Below are 10031 nucleotides of genomic sequence, written 5' to 3'. Positions count from 1 at the left end.
GCGACTAACGTAACAACCATCAACGTTTTGGCACAAGAAAACCTTCAAAATATTTACTCTGAACAGAAACTTTTCAAGAGAAATGGAAATAATAAATGGTGTGAAATGTTTAGAGGTATGACCATGAATGGTATTAAAGAAATTGTGAAATAAATATACCTAAAAAGAAGAACAGTGGAAAAATAACATACTTTGACTTGCCATCCCCCTTTATTTCATGTTTAAATAATGGAAACTACCATTTCTAGAATCATACACTCCCAGAGGATGGATGATGGAGTCTGACAGAAGCTTAGGAAATCATGTCTGCAGCACCCTGCCTTTAGGCAGCTCATGGCTAACAATCTGGCATGGTTCAGTGTCTGTGCTTCTCTAAGTACCTCAGCCTGCAGACACTAGAACCAACCCTGGAACTTTCACACCATGACTGCCCAGAAGTCTTTCAGTCACCCAACAGAAGTCTGTTATGCATTAACAGAATTTTGACTCATTTTTTTCTGTTTTGATTTTTTTAAGCCTGCAAAAGAACACACATACACACACAGTTGTTCAGTGTGATTCTTAGAAAATATTAAACATCTCCAAAAGAGAATTGATTATTCAGTTAACTAAGATACTTTTAAACAACTGAATGGTCGAATTTGGTGTTTTTATCTATATGCTTAATATGTCATAATATCATAAGCTATTTCTTTAAATATTTTGAAATTAGCCTTGCTTGGATAATTTACTGTATTTGAACAGTATAGTCTTGTATATATTTTTAATAATCTTAATCTTTCTTTAGCATCTTACTGGAAACAAAATATTTCTTTGAACATTGTTAAGAAAATATGATAGCAATCAGCTGTAGAAGAAAATAAATTTTTGCATATATACTATTCTCTCATAAAGTTCTATGAGATGAGTTGGAATCCCTTGTTTTTTCTAACAATTTACTGAACCAAAACGGTAGCTTCTGTCTCTGAACTGAAAAACACATTCTCAGTAAGGTTATTTCTCTGATGAAAATGCAATGGCAAATAAGAGATCCACTGTTCAGCTGTTACCTTTGCTTTGGCAATCTGGGTACTTTGTTTCTCATCTGTGAAAGTGCTTTGAATTGTTCATCCTGCAGCATAGCTGCTAGGCTAAAATGGGATAATAGTAGCCTGAAATATATCTTTTGCTTTCCACTCTGCTGTTTATTTTCCACGTTTTAGAGATCAGCTACTGCTATGATAATCATGTATGGCAAGAACTAAAGGCAACTTTTATATCAGCAGCTGTTGTTTAGATAAGTTGATTTCAGAGAATGTCAATAGCTTTGAATCAGCCTTGCAAATAACTACCAAAAATTTACCAGTTTCCTAAAGGTTATAGTCCCTTCTCTTCTAGAGAGAAAGAAGTAAAATAAAAATAAAATAAAAAATACCTACATTTGCACACTAATAAGCCAGTATCAATTCTTTTGTGGATAGAGTTCCAGGAAAATGTCAAAATGAATTTGATTATAGAATTTATTTAAAAATTGGAGATTAATAATCTTAGTAACAATATAATAAAGTCTCTTTCTGATGTGGGTGTTTTGTACCTCACAGTAAACAGCAGGTTTCTATCTTCTCCACTTATAAAATCATAGAAATGAAAATAAATTCAGTTTCAAAGTGATAAGTTTAGGTTAAAAATGAGGTTAAATTTCCTGACAAGAGTTGTTAAAATAATGTAATCCCCAGGAAATCTGTTAAATTGCCTTTGAAGATATTTTAAGTTAAGAATTCTGGTGCGTGTGATCCTGCACATGTGTTCCTCTATTCTATAAAATGTTTCCTACTTTTTTTCTTTCTTTAGTAAATGCTTAAAGCCTTTCAACAAAAGTACATTTTCACAAGCTCTTTCCATCTTTGTTACTGTTTGGGGACCAAATAGGGATGCATAAAATAGGACAGTGGTAGTATACTTTCTGCATAGAGTAATTTTCTGGAACAACAACAAAACACAACAATAGCAACAAAGTGTTTATCCTGTCACCAAACAATCATTCTAAATTTTTAACTCTCTCAATGCCATACAAAGGTATGTGACCTCATCATTATTATAACATTTGTGTAATGATGCTAAATAAACATTTAGAATAGGATTTAGCACAATTATAACTATGAGAATTTGTCTTCTGATCTAGTTCCTCATCAGAAAGATGGACTATTAGATATAAAAGGCACCTGAAATATTATCTAAGCTAGCGTGTCTTAATGTATGGTCCAGGAACCATCTATATCAGAATGACCTGGTACACTTGTTTAAAAAAGTTCTACACTGGCATGACTAATTAGCAACTTTGATAGTGTATCCTATGAATCTAGATTTCTAGAAATAAGTACTTCAGCTGAATTAGATTCTTGTTAGGTTTAACAATTATTTCGGGATCACTGATACATTACTAAGAATCTAGATGCCACTCATAGTAGGTTCTGATGATACAAAGATGAATAAGTTATTCAGTGAAAAAATAATCTTGCATTGTCTCACATCAACAAATGCAATGATGGAGATACAAAAACAAAATATAAATGAAATATTTCTAAAAATATTTATGGCATATGGAGGCACCGGAAAATGTAGCAGAGTAAAGCTTCCTGGAAGAACTGATGATAGTTCAAAGTGGGGGGTAGCATAGGAAAATCGTGAAGGAAGCTTAACAGACAAAGAAGTATTAACATAGGGTCTACAAGGTGTGTGTCGGAAATTTAAGATAATATATTGTTGAAGGATATATTTTGAAGGATACAATTGATAAGGATAGAAAGGTGATGGTTGTTTATGATTGATTGCTCTTAAGTTTTGTGTTCTCAGATTTGAGTGCGCTGGCTCTTGGTTCAGTTTTAGTTTGGCAATGTAGGTTACCAAGGCACCAGAGCGACCTCAGTCTAATGGCCTCCTTATTTAATTATTTTAACAGACCATAGACTTGGAAACTTGTTTGAGTATAGTTGTGGTAGTTCAAGTGAGAGATGATGAGATCACAGGTTGAAAGGATAGAAATTAAAGAATGGGATTGAACATAGTAAAGCCATAAAACACTGGAACTTTAAAATTACCAGAATATGTAGGATGAAGTAAAGGGAGCAATTTAGCATGGCTTAAGGGTTGAAACATACATCAACCAATTGAGAATATAATATGTTTAACATCCAACTCTGTCACGGATGCTGGTCTCTTGATCTTAGAACCAATAATTACAAGTGTCTGCATTTTATTATTAGCAAGTTACCTCCAATAATGCGTACGTGCACATAACAAATTATAAGAAAGTGTTCAGACCCAAAAGATGTGTAATGCCAGCAGTATTTGCTTTTCTTCTCTTTTCTCTGGAACAGTGTAAAGGGGACTTTAAAAGACTAGGGCTGGAGTGGGGGTGGGGTGGGAGGGAGGGGGTGACTGGGTAATAGACACTGGGGAGGGTATGTGCTCTGGTAAGTGCTGTGAATTGTGCAAGACTGTTGAATCTCAGATCTGTACCTCTGAAACAAATAATGCAATATATGTTAAGAAAAAAAAAAGAAGAAGAAGAAGAAGAAGGTAGCAGGAGGGGAAGAATGAAGGGGGGGAAATCGGAGGGGTAGATGAAACACGATGGACTCTGAAAAACAAACTGAGGGTTCTAGAGGGGAGGGGGGTGGGAGGATGGGTTAGCCTGGTGATGGGTATTGAGGAGGGTACATTCTGCATGGAGCACTGGGTGTTATGCACAAACAATGAATCATGGAACACTACATCTAAACTAATGATGTAATGTATGGGGATTAACATAAGAATAAAAAAATAAAAAAAGACTAGGGCAAAGAAAATGGGAATTATGTGCAAACTTCTGTCCTTGGTCTTCTGGGCTTTCTTTCTCCCAGGATGACCAGCATTTCAAATGCCTTCACAGTGCATGCTTTATAATACAGCTGAAAGTTACAAGACTATAAATATGATCATCCTTGCTAGAGTTAATGATCTCTCAATCATTTTGGTAATGTGTCTTAGAAAAATCTGTAATGAGAGAATATCCATTTGCAAACTATCTATTTGTATTAAAAAGAAAACATTGTGAAATTCTCTGGGAAATTTTCTTATTTGATTATTTCAAAATATTATAGTTCTTATGAGTGTGAAGATAAAAGATTCAATTACCAGGGAATACAGCAGATATTTAGAGATGTGAATATTCATATAATATATGGCATTTTATAAATGAATACATATTTTAACCATAGAATTTTTAAGTGACAATATATTTAATAAAATCATAGCCTGCTCATTGATATAATCATGGCAATAAAAATGTTGCCACACTACCAAAAATATATTAATGATTGAAGAAAATTAATCTATAATCCCCTTTGCCTGCATTTTATATTCTTCAGGCAGTAACTCAAGAGTGAAGATAGATGCTACACTCAGAAGTTTCTAGTTGGGTGGCGCAGCCAAAGAGGCACTATTCAGATCATTTTTCAAGAAAAAACTAGTCAATCAGCTGTAAGGAGGGTAGTTGTCATCCCCCATCTGTTAGTGTCATTAGCATCCATCTCAGATTTTGTTCTGAATCCACATTCTGGCTGCTCTTTCCAGGCAGGCCCTAATCAATGAGTGAGCACTGGTTGACCAATAATAGGAAGAGAAAAATGTTCCCACAAAGGAAACTAATGGTTAGCCAAAATTTAACAGAATACTCAGGAGATACTGATGTTAAAATGTCTATAATTTACTTAAAATATTTTAGGCTTGTAAACTGAACCTTATTCTGTAAGAGCTTTGTATATAGTATCTGGAAATGAGGAATAATCAATTGCCCTAATTGAGAATCAACATTCCAGGGTGGTCAGTTAGCAATATGTCATAAAGTCCAAGAGCCATAGCAGCAACACTGCAAGCCATTCATTTATTTGTATCTCAATCAACACATAAGATTTTATTTTTTAGCCTATAAAAGACAAAAATATATAGTTTTATTGGTAAAATTAGAAACTTGTTATTTAGGGGCGCCGGGTGGCTCAGTTGGTTAAGTGACTGCCTTCAGCTCAGGTCATGATCCTGGAGTCCCGGGATCGAGTCCCATATCGGGCTCCTTGCTTAGCAGGGGGTCTGCTTCTCCCTCTGACCCTCCCCCCTCTCATGCTCTCTCTCTATCTCATTCTTTCTCTTAAATAAATAAATGAAATCTTTAAAAAAAAGAAACTTGTTATTTAGTAAGATAAATAAGCTTTTCATTGGAGAAATTAATTATATCAATAGAAAGAGTGGGTGAAACAGTTTAGAGACACTGCCCATCACTTATATATATGGCTTTGAGGCCCAAGAGGCCTGAACCCTATTTCTTAAGGGATGGCTCTGAAGTCATGATTCTCAAATAGGCCTTTAATAACCTATTTTTTTTAAAGTAGTATTTATGGTTGCTGATGCTTCATAAAGGGAGCTAGGCTCTTGTTTTTGGATTATTGTTTCTGCCAAATGTGGAATTTTCATAAAATATGATGAATGCCTTCAAAAAACAGAGTTGGCACTTCGTGGTGACTACAGAATAGATTATATGACTATTTTCATGCTTCCTGCTAGAATACATCTGATTAATAAATGCCTGAATGTGTGGAAGAATTTACTCCAAGACCTAGTTTGATATGCCCTTGAGAAAGAAAAAATAAATAGCCCTGATATCAAAGGAATAGCCTGGAATGTACTGAATGTTTGCATCCCTCCAAAATTCATATGTTGAAATACTGATCCTCAATATCATGGTAATATAAGGTGGGGCCTTTGGGACGGGATTAGAGCATGAAGTTGGAGCCCTCAAGATTAGCAGTAGTGTTCTTATAAAAGGGACCTCAGAAAGTTCTCTTGCCCTTTCTGCCTTATAAGGATATGGTGAAAAAAGAGCCACCTGCTACCCAGAAAAGGGTTCTTACCAGACCCTGACCATGCTGACATCTAGTTCTTAGATTTCAAACCTCCAGAGCTGTGAGAAATAAATTTCTGTTGTTTATAACCAATCACTTTATAAAAGTTTGTTATACCAGATCAAATAGACTAAGCAGCCAATCCAGATAACACCCTACATTCTTACACAGTCCTGAAAATCTCCTTACACAAGACCAAATCCTATAACAAGCTCTTCTGTACACCTTCTTATTAAAACATCCTGGTTACATATGATGTGTATCCTCCCTCCTTACAACAGTGTGTGTGTGTGTGTGTGTGTTTTAAGATTTATTTATTTATTTGAGAAAGAGAGAGCATGAGGAAGGGGCAGAGGGGGAAGGAGAGAAAGAATCTCAAGCAGACTCCCCACTGATGTGGGGCTCAAACTCAGGACCCTGAGATCACAACCTGAGCTGAAACCAAGAGTCCGACACTTAACCAACTGAGCCACCCAGGTACCCCTGCAGGTGTGTTCTTGGTGGTCTTTTCCATAGACCAATGTAAGACAAAATCCCTTAGTAGAAAAGGTTAAAAATGCACATAAAACATATTATGACTTCAGAGAGTTATTGTGCAATGAAGAAAACTAAGTTCAATAGAGTAAAGTCTTGGGAAGTAAGGGTGAGCGAGAGGACACTTTCTATTTATCAGTCAAGGAAGATTTCTCTGAGGAGATGGCATTTGTGGAAAGACCTGAGTGAAATGAGAAACATTCATAGATTTAAGCAAGATAATTTCTGACAAAAAATAATCTGTAAAGGACTTGGTATAGGAAAATTGTGGTATGGTAGAAGAGCCCCCAAAAGGATATAAATAGAATAAACCTATGGCATCTGTTAAGACATATTTAAAGGTAATCCAGTATAATTACTAAATTTACTGGTGACTAGTTTTATTTGCTAAAATATTATATATATATATATAAGCATTTTATACACACATTATTATGCATTGTTGTGCAATGTGCTTTCAGATAGTGCTGATAGCATTCAAATTTGCTTTATAAGCAATTACATTATGTTGAGGTTTGAGAGTAAATATCAACACTCTCCCCAATTCCCTTTCTTTCTTTTTTTTTTTTAAGATTATTTATTTATTTATTTGAGACAGAGAGAATGAAAGAGAGAGAGCACATGAGAGGGGGGAGGGTCAGAGGGAGGAGCAGACTCCCTGCCGAGCAGGGAGCCCAATGCGGGACTCGATCCCGGGACTCCAGGATCATGACCTGAGCCAAAGGCAGTCGCTTAACCAACTGAGCCACCCAGGCGCCCCCCCCAATTCCCTTTCTATCCTCCATCTGGATTTGGAAACGATTGATAAAGAATGAGGTAGAGATAAAAATGTCAACTTAATTATTCGCAAGAACTTGAGCTGGAGATTATAACTCACCTGTGGACAAGTGAGTCTTATAATATGACACCCCTGAATTAGGCAATTTATCCAGGTAGTCAATGACAAAGGAGAAAAATTCCAAGTAGCTTCTGTCAAGGGGCAGAGGGCAGGCCAAGGTATAGATGCTGTCTACAGATTTGCCTGTAAGCAAATTAGGGCCAGGAAGAGTTTCACCTCTAGAAGAATCAAACTCACGTTCAATTCCTTTCCATTAAAGACCAAGATTATTATCTAGGAAAATCCTCCAGAAAGAAAACATGAAGAGTGGAATAAAGTGAAAGCGACTTTCTATCTTAGCTAGCTGAAAATAGATCCAGTTAGCAGTATCTATTCCAGCAACATTGTTAATAGTGTTCACTTTCGCTATTTAAAATTCCTTGGTGACCCTGGGAACATGTGTCACCTCTTAATATATTACTACTTTTTCTCTTTGCTTTGGAAAGATTTTTCTCACATGTATAAAGAAACATTTAATCAAGAAACTGTGCATTTTCAGTATACACTTGATTCTTATGCAGGAGGCTGATTTCAGTGTCAGTTTAAAATATGAATAGTGTGATCTTTTAAAAATATTTTCAATTACAGTATTGTAAAAAAATAGAGACCAATTAAAATTCTGGAGTAAAAAGCCCTAATACAGAGAAAAATTTGTGAGAGACTAGACAGTATTGACAGTTCCATTACTCACTGTTATTTTAATTAGGAGGTTTCCCCTCTTGTCTGTATTTTTCACTGTCTGCTCAGCTCTACTCTCCAAATTCTCTTTTCTGGTCTCATTTATATCATGAGATATTATCCTCAATAGCTCGTGTTCTAAATTTTATAAAACTGCCTGAATCCCACAGATCAGCATTATATTTTATTCACTTTTCTTTAATGGTGTATTTTAAAGAAGTTTAGTATGGTAAAACTCAAATTGTGAGAAATTACAATGTTGTTCATAAAATTGGTTGCATTAAATTCAAATTGACTATTTGATTTCCTCGCTTCAGCAGAATTAGTTATTAGGTATTTTCTATGAGTTATTTGGGTTGACTCATTTAAATTCACTAGACTCAGTTGTTAAATCACTTATGTAGAAGTATTTTTTTACTTCTTTTTATAATTGAAAAAAATAAAACTTTTAGAACAGGAAAATGTTTTTTTTTTTTTCCTGTGCATGCATAATTATAAACTCCTATGAAGAGCATGTTTTTCTACATTGCAGAAAAGCTCTGACATACAGGCCTTAATTTTCTTTCAGACTAACTTCTTTACTTTTTATATATTGTCATGAATATTTAATTATTTAATGATACATTTTATATTCACTGTTTTTCCCCTTTTAATCATTTATATTGCATGCAATTTGATCATGTTCTTTAGAACTGTGGATTATATGAGATGTTTCAGGAAAAAAACCACAATACCTTAACGTTTTTAGTGCTTAAAAGATACTCATCATCTTAAAACATACATACATTATATTTTCAAGAATATAAATTTTCTGTGGACACAATACAATGATCAAAAAAAGACATAATTATTCTTTAGTGTTCCCAATAATATATTGTATTTCCTAGAAAAAATATTACATCTCTGAATTATATACAAAAAGAAAATGAAAAATAACTACTCATTAAAAGTTACATTTACTTATTTGAATATTTTACCATTAAGTAGAAATGATGCTGTTTCTTCAAACACATAACACATAAAATAACCATGCCCAGATCAATTAGTGACAACTCCATAAGAAAAATAGTATTGATATCTGGTTTTATAGCTCAGTTTTTAAATGCAAAATCATTGTGGCACAGATTGTTAATGGTTTTCCCATATTGATTTTTATTTTCTTCATTAGTGTTATAACCTTCAAATTTTAGCTGATGTCATGGTCTCCAGAATAAATAATATACTTCACGCTCTCCCAGAAGAATAACCATGCGGCCAAGATCTGACCAATGAGAATGAAGAGATATTGGGGTTCCAGAGTCTTGTCTTTGAAGGGAATAGATAGGTTCTGTATTTTTCTGTAATTAGAATATAGACGTCATGGGGGAGCTAAACAGATATCTTAAATTAAAAGGTAGTCAGTCTTTAAGGTATTCATATTCAGTGTCAATTATGTGTCAGCCACTGTTCTAGGTAGAGATGATAGAGTTATGAACAAAATGAACATTTCAAGACTTAATAACTTTCATTCAAGAGGATATATTTTTAAAAAGCTCCTATAGGAACATCAATTTTCATATTCTCAATCATCTCTCTTAAAAAATGTACTATTTATCAAAGGGAAGGAACTCTTCATCATGAGGTCCAGTCTCGGATAATAGCATCCCAACTCCTTTTTCTCTCTCCTTTTCTAGAGTCGAGCTTTTTCCCAGTTTGTGGACTAAACTAGGAAGAACAGTTATGTGGGGTGAGGTCTAACCTCCACTATGAAGCTCAAATCATATACTTGCATTTGCCTTCTTCCCAGGACACAAGCATATCGTCTGACAATCCAGATGCCAATCAATCACAACATAATGCAAACTGAGAATTGACGAGTAATGTTCGGAGCCTAAGAAATCAACGACAAAATAGAAGAATTCTGCTCTAACACCCATCTAGGTTCTGCCATAACAGAATGGCATTGTGAACACTCAGAGCAATATGAGAGGCGGAAATGAACTTATTCAACTCATTATTTTGGCCTGTATTACAGCAGCCAAACAATA

This window comes from Mirounga leonina, unplaced genomic scaffold (genome assembly GCF_011800145.1).
Source record: "Mirounga leonina isolate KUSES-001 unplaced genomic scaffold, KU_Mleo_1.0 Mir_127, whole genome shotgun sequence".
Lineage (NCBI taxonomy): Eukaryota > Metazoa > Chordata > Mammalia > Carnivora > Phocidae > Mirounga > Mirounga leonina.
This window is presented reverse-complemented; position numbering follows the sequence as displayed.